This window comes from Gekko japonicus, unplaced genomic scaffold (genome assembly GCF_001447785.1).
Source record: "Gekko japonicus isolate JY-2015 unplaced genomic scaffold, Gekko_japonicus_V1.1 scaffold1800, whole genome shotgun sequence".
NCBI lineage: Eukaryota > Metazoa > Chordata > Lepidosauria > Squamata > Gekkonidae > Gekko > Gekko japonicus.
The window spans coordinates 71,760-88,019 of NW_015167106.1; the positions used below are offsets into that span (position 1 = coordinate 71,760).

General features: G+C 46.5%; 1 protein-coding gene across 1 annotated transcript in view; it reads left to right on the top strand.

The window, feature by feature from the left end:
* Window positions 1-534: 534 nt before the first annotated feature.
* Window positions 535-16,260, top strand: part of SEMA3B (semaphorin 3B) — a 44,139-nt gene continuing 28,413 nt past the window's right edge. Inside the window, exon 1 of the mRNA XM_015412941.1 lies at window positions 535-851. The gene's annotated coding sequence lies outside the window, so the exon portion shown is untranslated. The remainder of the gene's footprint in view (window positions 852-16,260) is intronic.

Consider the following 16,260-nt stretch of genomic DNA (forward strand, 5'->3'; position numbering starts at 1 on the left):
TGTGTGTGTGACCTTGCGAAGGCATTTCTGCGTGGGCTGTGGCCACGCAACGCGTACGTAGACGGGTGTCCTTTTGCAAGAACAGTCGACGAGGATTAGTTCCCCGATTAATTTTATACACCCTTCTGAAGACCGTTGCAGTTCCCAGACCCCGTGCACAGCTGAGCCAGCAAAGGGCCGGCAAATCCCTCCGCTCCGACAGTGGCGGGAGAGTCGCGGGCGAGCAAGGCAGCGTCTCGTGTGCACTTGACTCGCGGCCAAGAGAGAGACGGGCGTTTGTCTGCCCCACTTGTGGCTTTGTCCACGTGGAGCCGCACAGCGGGATCGTGGCCAGCAGTCGCCTGAGGATCCGAAGTCCAGGCCGCGTGGCTTGGCTTTGAAGCGGCGAGCCCTCTTCCTCTCCCCTGCGCTCCGCTCCTGCCTTTCCCCTCTGCTGGCTCTGGGCGTGGGCCTGCCCCCTCCCCTCGCTCGGCCCCACCCGGGACTCCTCAGCGCCTGAAGCCTCCGGGAGCCACTTCGGAGCCAGCTCCACCCCTTTGGTTGAGTCGCCGGCGCTGCGGGCTGGAGAGCGCGCGCGACAGAAGAAGAAGAAGAAGAGGGGTCGTCGGGAGGGTGAAGGGCTCCAGGGGCAGGGCTAGCCGGCTACGGGCGAAAGGCGCTAGCACCGCGGACCTGACACTCGGCGGCGGTCTGCGGGGATCCGGAGCGGAGCGGGATCTGTACCCTTGCCCGTAGACAGAGGCAGCGGGACGCCAGAGAGGCGCTCCTCGAAGAGGATCCGGCTACCAGCGTCCCCCCTTGGGCAGCGGCACGAAGAGAGAAAGGGATCGTCGCCCGAGCTGGAGAAGCAGGTGAGCTTCGGCTCCTTCTGCACCCTCTGTTTAGTGGAGGGACGTCCGACTAGACGGCCTGTTGCAAGCCAACCGCCGGGAGGGAGAGTCACGCCAGACTCGGCACCGGAGGCGGGTTTAAGTTCTCCTTTGTTGTGTTGCGACAGTATAAGATGTGTTCCTCTACTAGGGCTCTAAACTGCGGAGAGGGGGGCGGGATTAGCCACTTGGGACTGGGGTTTCCACATGTTGCTGGCCTGGAAATACTGAGACATCCAAACCGCCCCCACCCTAACCCTGTAATGAACGTGGAACAACTTTGGTCCTGAGCCTGGCTTTCATCTTCACTTCAAATTAGCAAACCCACACCATCCAGTTTAGATTGAAAATGACAGGCAAAAGGCACACTCTAATCACCTTGATTGGGTGAATAGAGGACCGGTGAAAATGTGTAGAGTAGACATACTAGTTTGCTTTAACAAAACCGGAGAGTGCTCCCTGAGCAACTTTCTAAGGAATATCTGGTGCCAGGATGAGAGTTTTGTGTGGAAGGATTATGGGCGATTTTACCCCCCCTCCCCCCAAAAGCAAGCTGGGCAATACTTTTTTGAAGATGGACCAAAATAACACAACAACAGTGTGCAGGCTTTAGAATTTTTTTTATCAGGCTGGATGTTGGGAGTGGGGTGGGTGAACAGATAAAAAAGATTTTTTATATCATGATCTATAGATTCATAAACTGGAAGGAACTTCCCGATTGGATGGAAGCACCTTCACACCCACAAACCAAGCATTCCCAGTGTTGTATTTAAGGTGTGAAAAAGCTGGAATAGAAATTAGGATTCCTAGGTTCCAATAGCACCAGAAGGGAAACAAAGAATGTCTTGAAGGTGAAAGGAGGCATTAGAAATCCACATTCCCCAGTTCATTTATTGCTTTTGGCAGGGCGGTTGCTTCTAATGTTTAATAATGTGGATGTGGAAATTGGAATGGTGTGTTTTTGCCCAGGTTGAGAAGAGAGAGTGGGTCTAGCGTGGCTAGCAAAAGAGAGGATGCACCACATTTCCTAGGCTTGGCAGGGGGAGGGGTGGGTCTCCTCTTGCAGGTGACTCACCAGCCCTCAGCTATCATCAGGTGCACAAGAGAGCAGCCTCCAGTCAGGGGTTCTAATTGCACCCATCCCATAGACATTTGTTAGAAGAGTCAAAACGGCAGTATATTCCTCAGATCAGGATTTCTCCCACAATATCCAGCCCAGATATAAAGAGGCTAGGTCCATGCTGGATGAGAACATATAATTTGGGGATGGGGCGGGGGAGGGGTGTTGAAGGCTTAGAGTCCGCTTCTTTCCTTTCCTTTTGTCAACTCTGCCTTTAATTTTCTGCACCATTGAATGGAACAGGGTTGGAAAAGGAGTGTGCATGATTTAAAAGAGTTTTAATGTGCATCACTGCTGGGTCAAAATGAACTCTTATAGTTGCTGTATAGCTTTGCTGTCTGATTAGGGCAGGGAATTATTAAACTACTGATGCCAAATCCACAGTTTAAAACCATTTAAATGTATAGTTCACCCCACCCTAATATTCTGATACTTGAAAAAAAGCATTTTTATAAAACTTCATGTGCCTGTGTGGATGACAAGATATCGTGTTAAAATAATTGAGGACAAGGAATATGTTGGGAGACAGACAATAGTACATTTCAGAGATTAAGGTGATTTGGAAGTGAAAATGCTGCATGTGATATATTCACGCATCTTTCTGTCTGCTAGTTAACGAGGCTTTCAAGGTCGTGTATTCTTTCAGATGCCTGCAAAACTATCAGGCCTGAAATACAGAAGAGACAGTGTGATGAAAGAAATAGGAGGTCACATCATGGAAAGGGATGCCTCCTTGAACCGCTTTTATCTCTCTTCAAAACAAGTGTTTGTCTCAGTTCTCAGATGTTGCAGGAAACTTGTCTGGTACAACCGAACACCTTCAAAATGTCCTACTTCCATGCTGGGAAAACCTCTAGCCACTAAGGAACTGGGGCTGTTTCATTATATTAGCTCACTGCATGTGGATTGGCATCCCTTGCCTGGTTTGTCTCTGTGATGATTGTAAGCAACCAAGTTGATATAAATTTGAGGTGGAAGCCAGTCCATGTCTTGAACTGATACATACAAAGTTGATCTACACAGGGGGACAGGCTGAAGCAGCCTCCATGGGATAAATGGCTTTGTTAGCCAATCTCTGGCAGCCAGTAAAATGTCTCCCCCCCCCCAATGCCTCAATGAACTAAACTACTCCCCATGTTTTTGGAAGGAGAATAATGAGACTCTCAGCCTGTGTAATGGGCGGGCAGCTGCGTGACGAGGAGACTCACACATGCATGCAATGTGGCTGAGAGGGAATATATTTCCCTGGACCTGAAAATGTGAGAATTTAAGTGCTGGATTACATCTGGCAATAAGAGGGTGGGTTTTTTTGGTGGCTTTTTAGGGTTAAATCCTCACATTTGAATTTCAACTCAGTTAATCAGACTGAACTTGGGTCTGGCATGCCTGCAGCATCAGGATTTCATTTTGCATCAGCAAACGCCAGTGAAGCACGTGCCCTTATGCCTAATATGGGCAAGTTCTTTGGTCCACAGAGTTTCTTTAATTACACAGAACATTGCATAACAGAAGCAGAGCCAGTGTTGCATAGTTTGTTCCACTTCAAGATTTGCTCTAGAGGCATCTTTTACTTACTTGCTCTGTCGCCCTCCCTCTCTGTAGAGGGGATGGAGGCTGAGTAGGCAAAGAGTGTTGTCGTACCAGCTGAATTCTGTTCAGCTTGTCACCCAGGCCATGTACAGTAATAAACATTTACAGGCTTGCAATGTTTTTTCTCTGGCTTCATTCCTCAGCAGTCCCCCAGCTTTTGAGTCTTTTATTTAAAGGAACAGTGTGCATATTTTTGAGCTGCTAGAGAGAAAATGTATGTGGCCCGTATTGTTAATGAAGATGTGAAAAGTAGCATAATTTCAAAACATACAGGTTGTGGCATCTGGAATGGTTTACTTTAAAAACAGGTGGCTGTGAGGCTGTGCCTAATGCCACGGCACTGGATTTCTCAATAGCTCAGCAGAAGACCAGTCAATTATACAAAACTTTGAAGTCTTCAGAATTTTGCTCTGCTTGAAAACAAAGTCCTGCTTGTTGGTCTGCCTCTAAGCTTTCTACCATGTATAAAGAAGGTATTTTCAGGATCTCAGAAATACTACAGGAAAGGCAAATTATAATGTAACTTGTTTTGGGGGATGACGTAGCTCTTGAAAAAGTGCTGGCCATGGGGTTCATTAGTCATGACTGTGTGGCTTATTTTTGGCACAGAAAAGGGTAGCTGTAACTTTGCGGGGAGGGGGTCAGCAAATATAAAGACATCAACTGCAATACAGTGCCTCTCACCCAGACAAATGAAGTAGCTAGTTATCTCTGATGTGGCACTGTGGAAGCTGTGGTGCCCGTTGGATGTGTTTCCTGGCTACTGCTGGATTCTTAGATTTTAGGTCTTGCGTGGAATAGAAGAAAAGGGACTTTCCAGTTGTTCCCTACCAGCAGAATGGCTAGCAAAGTGCTGAGAACCTCTCATGCTCTTGCATTGCAGCCATATGCCCTCAACTTGGCCACAGACGCAGCCTTTCTATTTATCTGGGCTTGGCAACTTCTCTTTGAAGCCATACAGGGTGCAACACAAAGCGAAGAGCGTATTTCCCCAAAAGCCAGAAGTTGATCCCAGGTGCAGGGGGTGCTTCTAAAGATCCCAGGAGGCTGCAAATGCCTATCAGGAAGCAGCTAGCTCTGTCAAAGAAGGACCCTTGGTCTGGATACTGCCAACTTTCTGTGGACATCCTAACATTTGGGGACCATGCCTCACTCCCCTGTGGCAGCAGTTTTGTGGTGGCGTCCACTGCCATTTTTCAAAATTCCAACTGTGCCTGCATGCTTAATGTAGTCAGATGGAGACTCCAGCCCAAATCTAGCAAGTGCGAAGGAAACATAACATCCCTCAGTTACTGGAATCTGTGGGATCATTCTATTGCCCTGCGGGCCTGTATGAATATGTCACAGTTCCATCCTTTAGGGGGCAATGATGGGCCTCAGAAACCACTGCCATTATAACAATGTGGATCCATTAGAAAAAATCCAGATACAACTGCAGTGCAATATTGGGATCAACTACTTGAAAGCTTTTTCTACTTTCTAAGATTCTGGCTTCTCCTAATAAAAGTTAACTTACTACTCTTGATAGATTCAGGTGAGTAGTTGTGTTGGCCTGAAGCAACAGAACAAAGTTTGAGTCCAGTGGCACCTTTAAGACCAATAAAGTTTAATTAAACTTAAATTAAACTTAATTAAACTTTGTTGGTTTTAAAGGTGCCACTGGACTCAAACTTTACACTACTGTTGCTTTTGGATGCCTCTAGAGGGCAGTGATGGACATCATATATTCCCTCAATCTGGAGCATAATTGTGGTTGTGTGGAACAAAGCTGGGGAAGGAGTAGGCAGCAGTGTGGTAGGCACTCTGAGTCATTACTATCAGCTGGGGAAGGAGTAGGCAGCAGTAAGTGTGGTAGGCACTCTGAGTCATTACTATTATTGTGCCTGATTTCTGTCAAACACTTCCATTCCTAGTTGCAACATTAGGTATTATGCAATCGGAAAAGGATCCCTGTTGCAGCCCCAGTATAAAATCTCTGTCAAGACAATGTCAGGATAAGAGGCCAGGGTTTCACCACATTTTGTATCACTGAAGCAGCCTGGCTTTCCAAATTCAGTGTCAGACCTCTTGTTAGGGAGCCAAATATTGTGTCTCTGTTTGTATGTGTAGGTTTGTACTGGCAGTAATTGCGCCTGTCTCACAGGCAGAAGTGACGGCCAAGGCACTGACACAGCCAGACAGGACTTTTTACTCTGCCCAGCCATATATTCAGGGACAAACCAAACATGATTGGGACCTGGCTGCTATATGTATTAGTTCACATTTCTTCCTGTTCACATGTAAAGCAGTGATAGGATGGGGAGACATTTTGTTTGTTTGTTTTATAGAAAACAGAACACACAAACAAGGGGAGCTAAACTCTGCCCCATCTACTTCTTCATGGCAGGCTGTTGCTTTGTGATCCACCCCTCCCCCAATCTGTCTTGTTCCTGAGCCTGGCTAGGAGAAAAATGCTCCGTATGGCAGAGTGCAGTGAAATAAGGAGGGAGAGGGGGCAGGGTTTAGCTCCCCTCAGCTGTTTGTGGTTAAAAAGAAAAGAAAAGAATAGAAACCCACCCCCATTTTACACGTAATGGGAAAACACTTGAATTAAAAATCGAGAATCAGTGTGGTATGGTGGTTATAGTGTCAGATTAGTACTGGGGAGTCTCCATTCATACTGTCATGAAGCTCACTGGATAACCTGGGGCCAATTATTCTTTCTCAGTCTAATCTCACAGGGCTGTTGTGAGGTTAAAATAAAAGAGGGCAGAACCATTTATGCTACTTCAAGCTACTTGGAGGGAAGGTGGTATAAAGTGTAAATAAACTTAGATCCTTCTCATCAGTGTAGGAAAATAGCAAGGTATGATGTAGCCCTAGCTGAAGGGTTAACAGCGAGGGGTAATGAATGCCCTCTCAGAATTTTTCTCTACTTCTTACATCCCATGGCAGCCTCTGTTTGGTTTAATTTTTGATACAAAAATTATGTGAGCATAAAAACAGCCATGGCGGTTCAGACCAATGATCTATAAGAACATAAGAGCCCTACTGGATCAGACCAGTGGTCCATCTAGGGCAGTATCCTGTTTCTCACAGTGGCCAACCAGATGGCCACAGAGTGCCTATAAGTAGGGCTGCCAACCTCTGGGTGGGGCCTGGAGATCTTCTGGTATTAGAATGATCTCCGGACTCCAGAGATCAGTTCAGCTGGGGAAAATGGCTGCTTTGGAGGGTAGACTCCACAGCATTGTACCCTGCTAAGTTCCCTTCCCCTATAAGCAGGGCCCAATAGCCAAATCCTGCCCCTGTTGTTGCCACGCAGCAATTGATTTATTATTTATTACATTTATGAATTGTCCAATCCCTACTATTGTAGGGCTCAGGGCGATGTACAACATGGTAAAAACATTAAAAGTATAAAATGAATACGAACAGTATTAGTATTAATACATTAATTTAAAAAAATATCAAGTGGCAAAAATTACAGCTTTCTCCCATTTCCAGACTGTGATCACCTCGTGGGTTTGGGGGAGGAACTAAAAACAGTCTGAGGAGAAGGAGAATAAAAGGAGGAGGAGGAGGAGGGTGCCAGCCAAGATGTCAACCGTCGCTGCCCTCAACCAAAAACCTGGCAGAACATTTCTGCCTTACAGGCCCTATGGAATGACATAAGATCCCTCAGGGCCCTGATGGTGTTTGGTGGAGAGGTACAGCATGCCTCTGAACATGAATGTTTCAGGTGGGTGAACCTATCTTCAGTGAAAGTTTGCAACCCACTTTTAAAGGCATCTAAAGTAGTGGCCATCACAGCATGCATCCGTGTGTGTGTGTTCTGGTGGTAGAGGAAGCTTTTCATAATCCAGGCTGTTTGCACCCTGTTACTTCTGAGTTTTTCACAGTTGCCTTGGGATTGGGAAAGAACAGCATTGGCTCTTGTCCCGCCCTGTATCCGCATTAATCTTGCACCTCCCACTGAGAGAAAACAAAGAGAAGGCAATTTGCCTGCTCAGGGCCTTTCTTGCCAGGATCAGCCCATTCATGCCACAGCTGGAGACGGATTCTTGCCAGTGCAGAAATGCTGATTCCTAATCCTCCTCTCTCCTCCTCCTCCTCCTCCTCTCACTGGAGAAGACCCTGATGCTGGGAAAGATTGAAGGTCAAAGAAGACGGGGACGGCAAAGGATGAGATGGTTAGACAGTGTCAGAGATGCAACGAACATGAAGTTGAGCAAACTTCAGAGGACAGCGGAAGACCATGGGGTCGCGAAGAGTCGGACTCGACTGTGCGACTGAACAACAACAAAATCCTCCTCTCTTGCTCCCACTTCCATCCCAGGACAAGGAGAGAGAAGCGGCTGGATGCACACTATTCCACAGGCAGCATCCTTGGCATAAGCCTGCAGGTACCAGTGTACCTCAGTGCTGGCATCAAGCAGCAAGATCTGGTATGGGGAAGGGTTTAAGGCTTCCTGAAGGTTGTGAAGGAAAGTGAGTGGCAGTAGGAATTTGGGAGTTCCGTACTGCCTAGTGGGCATGTGAAGGTGGGCCTCTGAACTGAAGAACCAATGGGATCCAGTGGCACCAAAATGCTTAGGTTGGCTTTGGTTGGAATGAAGCCTCTCTGTAGCCTATGGGAATCCCATTGGGATCAAGAAAAGAATACATATATTCTGATCTCCTGTTCCTGTGCTTTAAGGCAGTACAGGGGTAGGCTGACAGCTGATTTTAAGCCTTTTGCAAGAATCCCCATGGACTACCAAGGAGCTGTAAATTTACAAAGCAAGAATGTGTAGTCAGGATCTTTTAAGAGTTAAAACGTAATCAGTCTGTGGCAAGTGGTCCTGAGTGGGCACTCTTGCTGAACAAAAACACCTTAGTCTTTCAGACCAAGGTTAATTATCCCAGCAATCAGCAGGCACTAAGTAGAACTCTGGAAATAAAGCCAATTGTGCCTCCCTGGGCTGTCCTCCCTATTGATAACAAGAGCCTCTTCTACTGGATTCTTCCCTGAAAGAATTCTACAGCCTTTTCAATCCAAGAGTATCTGCATTTTGCAGCCTAAAGCATGGGCATTCTCACTACAGAGCAGAGGAAGGTACCCCCTTGCCCAGGAGCAGAAAGTGATAGCACTGCCTGGCCTCTTTGCATTCTTTCAAGTGCTGCAGCACAGTAACTTGAATGAATTCTAATTAGGCATCTCTTGAGAGGGAAGATTGCTTTCTTCACAATCAGAATACAAAGCCCTTCTCTACTGAGGCTTGGAAGATTTCTCTGTTTGATAAAAATTGGTTTGGGCTGGGACACCGCAAAGGGTTCTTCTGCACAGGAAAGGCAGAGCCCGTCCTGGCCTGTACAGATCCAGCCTGGACAATTCTACCTTGTCTGGGATCTTCTCTAGAGTCCATTGCATATTGTTTAAGAGTATCTTCCCACAAACATTCAGGGGTTACAGCCAGAGCCTATTCTAGGCAGCTGGGGGGGGGGGAATCCCACCTTAGCTAAATATTGCTTGAATCAAACCACCGTATGAGGGGTTGGGGTCTTCTTTTCTTCTTTATTCTGTATAGCTTAACAGACTCCCTGCAAAGGGAGCCCTGTGCCCACGTGCTGTCTGGGACAGGATTCATTAGTTGACACACCAACCATGGAGCAGTTACCCCAAAATCCCTTGCGCTTCACAGAGCTTACATGACATCTCCATAATTGCTTTAGAAAGCTGGCATCAGTACATTGCCAGAGATGCAGAGAAATAATTGCAGCAGACAAATGGGCTCCAAGGTGGCCATTTTTCTGTGGAAAAAGAATAGGTTGGGGAAGATTCATTCAGGGAGAATGCTAAAAGGATTGCAGTAAATGAAGACATGGGAAAAGGGGGAAGGGGCCTGTATGGGAGCTTGGCTAGAAGCCGTGCTTTTTCACACAGGAAGAAAGTTTAGTAGGGTAGTTTTTGTTTATGTCTTGTGCACAGTGGGATAGAACTATTGTGGAGCCCCAGGATGATGAGATGGATGATACCTATTGCAGTCCCAGTGACTTGGGGGGTGGGGTAGCCTGAGAAGAGGATCACTGGACTCTGTCTATACAACTCAAAAAAGTCATGCGTGCAAGCCAAAGAACTAAGAATAACAACACGGCTGTTTTAATAATTTGGGGAAAACGCCTAGGAAAGATAATGCCCTTGCTTTCAGAGTAGTAATTGGATCCCATCAGGTAGCAAGATATCAGAGATGCACTTCCCTCATTCTTTCTTTGATTAACTAGAAAGCCCAGAAGATCCATAGGGGCTGGCACAGAAGGCTCGTAGCACAGCCGGAGGAACAAAGTAATACACAGAGAGCTGTCATCATAAATACGCTGATATAAGTTCACCGTGCAAAGCACATGCTCAGCATATATGAGTAGTCACGTTTCATCTACAGTGAAGGCCTCACAGCAAGACAGAGGCCCTTCCCTGATCCTGGAAAGCATGGTCCAGGGCATGACCCTGGTCAGAATTTGCAGTACCGAACTAGATGAACCTTTGTTCTGGCACCATATATGGCTGTTTCTTTTTGCTCCACATTCACTTCTCCCTAAACTTGGAATTCTTTCTCCTGCTGCCTGCCCCCCCATCCCTTTTCCCCTCTGGTTTGGCAGCAGAGTTTCAGTGGGAGCTTATTCCCTGATTAGGGTTCAGTGATCATTGTTGAGGATACAGGAGGCCCCTTGAGTGCCAGAGTCCTCTGAGGAGGCAGAAGAGGCGGGCCTTCCCCTCTCTTTCACAAGCGGTCTACTTGCAGTGTCTCACCTCCTTGATGTCCTCCTTGGGCAGAGCAAAGAAGCCAAGATTAACTTCATTTACTGGCTTCTGATTCATCTGCTTTTTTTCTTGGCCTTTTCCCCTGTCACCTCATGGAGCGTTCTTTCTTCTCTTTCACTACTTCCTACTCTTGGAATTCTTTCCCCTGCTATCCGCCACCCTCCTTCTCTTGTCAGGAGGCCTCCCCAAACATCTGGGCTTTACTTTTATACGCACCCCCAAAAGGAAAGCTCCCTTAACTTGTGGCCGATTTCTGCTTTTTAGAAATAAAAATAAAAAGTGTGTTGCTTTATTGGCAATACATAATGTGTACACACCCTCCTCTCCTTTTTCTGCCTTCCAGTCCCTCTTTTGGCTTGGGGACATATTCATTTGTTGTGCAATGCTCAGTTTATTATAAGTCCTTTAATCTTAATAAGGATTCTCTGTTTTTCTACATTTTTGCCTTGGAACTTTCATTATCCAAGCCTCCAGATGTGTCCGTCTTAGTTCTGAACTGGTTTTTTTAGACCCTGATCAGGTGGCTAAGGCTGAACAAGCTGAAGCTGAATCCAGACAAGAGAGAGGTAATGGTGGCTGGGAAGGCTGATATTCTAGAGGAACTGAATCCCCTTGTCCTAGATGGAGTGGCGTTGGCTTGTTCAGAGTTGGTTAAGAGCTTGGGGGTGCTCATGGACCCTACCTTGCAGCTAGCCCCTGACAGTAGACTGGCTGCCACATGCTGAACCAGTTGTAGTTTCCAGGTTGTCTTCGAGGGTAGCCCCACGTAGAGTGCATTGCAGTAATCCAACCACAAGGTTACAGAAGGTTGGATCATTGTAGCCAGACTGGCTGAATCTAGGTAATGTGAGGGTTGGTGAACCAGATGCAGTTGATGGAAGGCACTCCTGGCCACCTTGCTATCAGTTGCTGTTTGACGTTTGAACTCGTGTTAAGACTGAGACATAATTTTTTTTCTTTTTTTGCTGTTATCTGTTGCTCTAAGACTCAAACAAGAAAATATTGGAAATAAATTTAAATAAATATAAATTTACAATTATATTGTAAATTTTGTAAATAGCTGCAGGGAACATATGCTGTCAGTTTTGAAAGAACTACATAGTTTGTTTCCAAGTTCAGTTCAAGGTGTTAAAGCCTTTCATGACCTGGGACCCACATATCTGAAGGACCATCACCTTCCATATGTCCCTGTGCACCAACTGCAGTCTTCATGTAGCCATATATTGGCTACTCCACCACTTATTGTGGTCCAGCAGACATGGCCCAGAGGGTGGCCCATTTCCATTGTGGGGTGGCCTCCCTGAGGAGGGGAGGGGAGCCTCCTTCGTGGACAGCTTCAGGAGGCATTTCAAGGCCTCCCTATTTGCCAGGGCTTTTGCCAGGGTTTAATTGGCAGGCATCTATGGGGGGGGAAAGAGATTTGGGGTTTGTTTTTAATTGGAACCATTTTAAAACTATTATTTCAAGCTGCATTGAACCACAAGGAAAAGTTGAGTAAAAATGTTTTAATAAATAAACTTTGTCCAAGTCATAGAGTGGACTTGGTATTATCAGACCTTTCTGCTTGAGCAAGTATTTTGTGTCTGAATAGGCGCGAATGCCGGGCGGATTTAAAGGGCGCAGTCAGACGTGAACATCTGGGAAGCGCCCCGCACCCGTCGGCAACCCGTTTTGCTCCGCCGCAGAAGTGGAGTAAAAAGACACCAGGGAAAGTCCATCAATTTCCCGTTTAAGCGCATCGGGAACAAATGGCCAAACCCCCCCCCCGACTCACCTGCGGTTGTGTCTGATCACATGGTGGCAGGCTGCCCCCACAGCTTCAAAGGACTGTGTGATCACACAGCTGCAGGTCAAATTCCACTGGGGAAAATAGCCTCGCTTCCCCCCACATTATCTCGCGTGTCTGACTGCCACCAATGTATGTGTATACAGACAGCAGGCCATTTCTAGTTATGAGCCATTTTTTTATTATTAATGCTGGCTTTTAAACCTAACCACACAAGGTGCTGGGAATCCTTGAATGGATCCCCGGATGCATATTTTATTGCCAAAAATAGCCATGGGGGACAATATGAATTGGGATGATGGAGATGGATGACTTAACTCTTCCCTCTGTTCCCTTTCCCTGATTGGAAATGCCCTCCCATCTAGTTAAAGCCCTGAAAAGGGAAAGAATAGGCATAATATAAGTATTTTTCTCTCCCGGAGTTTAAAGCAGTCTGGAGGAAAATAACGGGGAAGAGTTGGTTCCCCCTTCCCCAGTGCCACAATCCTGATCCAAATTGAGCCAGCTACTTTTTGCAACTGCAGTATACATCTGGAGAGCTGATCACAGATCCCCAGCGGCATCAAATGTTGTTGTCCATAGTTGCACAGTATAAATGAGTAGTTGCTGTGGGAGCAGAATCTAAGTTTCCTGCTGCTTTTATTACCAGACAGCATTGTGCGGCAGATTTGTTTTCCCTATAAACGTTGTGGGTGGGTAACATTAAACAATCGAAGGTCCTCTAGATATAGGGCTGGATCCCACATATCATTTCCATTCATGTGGGGGGGAGATGTTTGCCAACTTCCCCCTCATGCTTTTCCTCTGGGAGCAGCAAATGGGGGGTGGGATTGGGGGCAGCAGGAGGAGGGAGAGGTGGAGAAGATATGCTTGACTGGCAAAAGGATTTTCGGCAGGATCCAAGCCACAGATTGTACTTGCATTAGCCTGAATCACATATTCCTCCTATTTATTCCAGGCAGTCATATTAGCTATTTAAAATATATTTTTGAAAACATTCTTCTGCCCTACCCTTATATCCCATTACGGGGCTATCTGCAGCTCTGATATATCAGCACTGCTCTGCTGCAGAGACTTAACCTCTTAGTCTCTGCTAATCTAATGTGTCCATTTGAATGTATCAGCTGGTCAAATAGTCAACTCAGTTATTGCAAAACTGCACAGCAGTAAACCAATGTAGGATAAAAAGACCCAAACACCTCTGTGCAGTTCCTGTGTGGCAATCTGTTGATGTGCAAAGCAGAGGAGGCTGCCAAGGTTTATTCTGGCTGCTGGCAAATGGAACTGTATTTTAAATTGGGCTGTGCGTTGCTGTTGGACATCTGATAGAGAGGGAAATAAAAGCCTTATGGGCTGCTAGAGTTCTCTGCTGATAGTACTGTAAGTGAGAAGCAAGCAGAAAGAAATGCAGGCAGCTTTCGTCGTTGAGCTTTCCAATTCTGGATTTTTTTGTTCCTGTTTTGGATCTAGAATAGCCTCATACTTCAGTGGGGTTTTTCTTGGGCATGCAACTGGTCCTCTCTGTTGCACCCTAGGACATGGCATTTCAGGAAAGGAATGGTGCTGATCTGGAGAAAGCAGTTTTGGCATGACAACACCTGGAAGGAGGACTGTACCTGCAGCTATAACAGTATGGAGGAACTGCTGCTATGCCCTGATGGGTGACCGCACACGAAGCAGCTGCCATATGTTATGTCACAGGGCTAGTCAAAATGTTACAACCTCCATAACCTCATTCAAGGTTCCTGGCATTGGCATGGAGCCTCCATATGACGTGGGGAATGCACTGTGGTAAGTGCAGAGAAGCCATTGTGTGGGCTGTTTGTATGGATCTCCATCGGGGAACCCTCACATGTAGACTGGCGCTTTCATGCAGTGGCTGAGTCAGTGGAGTTTGTTTTCTGGAAGATGTAAATGGTGAAGCCCCTCATCAGTGAAGCCTTTCAACACATACTAAAGGGTACCTTGTTGATTTAGTCCAGTTTCTTCCCTGAATACTGCTGGAGTCTAGGAGGCAGGAAAAGGAACAGTGGCACAAATTTCTAGGGGATGTAAGGTAGGGTGCTTCTAGGATTCTGGATCTGGAAAGGAAGAATGGTCTGTTTTATTACTATAAATCTAACCTTGACTACTCTGAACTGAAATTCAGGTGGATAGCCTTGTTGGTCTGAAGCAATAGAACAAAATTTTGAGTCCAGCGGCACCCTTAGGGTTGCCAAGTGTATCTTCGCCGGGACCGGGGGGCTCCCGGCCGGCGTCTTGTGCGTGCACGCACGTCACCCGGAAGTGACGGAAGGACGCCAGGACGCCAGGCACGTGGCCCCGCCCCCAGCGTGCCCGACGTGTCCATGTCACTTCCTGGTGACACGCACGCAGGGGTGGGGTTCCCCCCGGGGCCCGATTCTGTGGCGGCGGAAATCGGGCCTCCAAAGCGGGGGGTTACCCGCCACCTGCCCCCACTTGGCAGCCCTAGGTACCCTTAAGACCAACAAAGTTTAATTCTGGATATAAGCTTTCATGTGCATGAAAGCTTATACACAGAATTAAACTTTGTTGGTCTTAAAAGGTGCTACTGGACTCAAACTTTACTCTGAAGTGAGACAGCTCTCTTCTGAAAAGACATTTGTATCTGGGCTTGATTTCACAGATATTGACAAAGTATTTGGTTGGCTACCTCCATGTCTATTCCAATACCAGCTATTGTGGGGCAAAAAACCCACTTATTTTGGCTTGCAGGGCAATCCTAAACAGAATTACACCCTTCTAAGCCAAGGGTATAACTCTGTTTAGAATTGCACTATTAAACTGCTAAATTTACACTGCTGCAAAGATTGCAGCAAGCAGCAAGTTTAGTCTTCTCAAAAATTCTTCCGCACAGACACAGTTCTAGTAAAAACTGACTGGTATCTGGATATCCTCAGCTGGACAGAATCTCATTTGTACCTTTGGGTGTCATAAATTGCAGAGAGATGAGAGCTACAGCTCATTAAGAAAAATCATAGGGGTTCTTGGCTTTGTCTTACCCGAATCACACATTCCTCTGGCAGCCCGGTTCTTTATGACAGCGGTAGCACATCTGCCATGCGGTTTTATCCCTGCACTTTCCCACCATGTTTTGGAAATACTGAATGAAACATTTCTTTGCCATTCATTCTTTGTCACTACCCACTGCTGTCTGGGATGTACAATGGTTTCCTGGCTTACTTTTTGGGTAAGATTTTGGTAAGGTGGGTAGCTGTGTCTGAGGTTGCGTGCATGCACACGAAAGCTTATATCTTAAATAAAACTTTGTTGGTCTTAAAGGCGCCACTGGCCTCAAACTTTGGGGGGGTTTGCAAGAGTTTCTGAGTTGGGCAATTCATTTCCTTATTCAACAGGGGACATTGTTATCACCAAGTCTATAGGTCCTATATAGAAAAATAGATCCTTCATATAAAAATTCCAGGAAAACATGGTTGATGCTAAAATAAAAACTCATATTACCCAGTGACTAGTCTGAAGTTACTACTTCTTTGTGCACTTTGCCTGTGTCTGTGTTGTAGAAGAACAGTGAAATAATGGACATATTTCTGCTGAAAAAGATACTTTGCTCACCACAGTGCATGCTGATCACTGATCTGATCATTGGATAGAGTAAAAATAGCAAGTTTGCCTCATGGTTCACTGTTAGTACTTAATAAAAAGAAGAGCACCTAAGTGTGCAATATCTCTTCCAAACAAGACATTAACCCAAAGTCCCCCGGCAGTGTTCACACTTTCAGTTCCTTCCAGCCTGTCCTCACAGCAACCTTGCAGAAGCAGTTGGCTTGCATCCAAAATGTGGTATTCCGCCTTGGTAGTTCATTGTGCTCCACTGTTCTCATTGGTGTTGAAGTGCAGATGTGGCAGCAGAAGGCAGGGAGTGTATCTCAAAAGCTTCACCTTGAAGAGGGACCCTGATGGGGCTTTGGGCTGAAGATGAAGATGTCAGCTTGCCAGATAAATGTAGGAAAATAACTTGCAGCCGCATCTATGGCAGTGGTGGCGAACCTATGGCACGGGTGCCAGAGTTGGCACTCAGAGCCCTCTCTGTGGGCACACGTGCCATCGCACCAGCCAGGCCCAGACCATCATT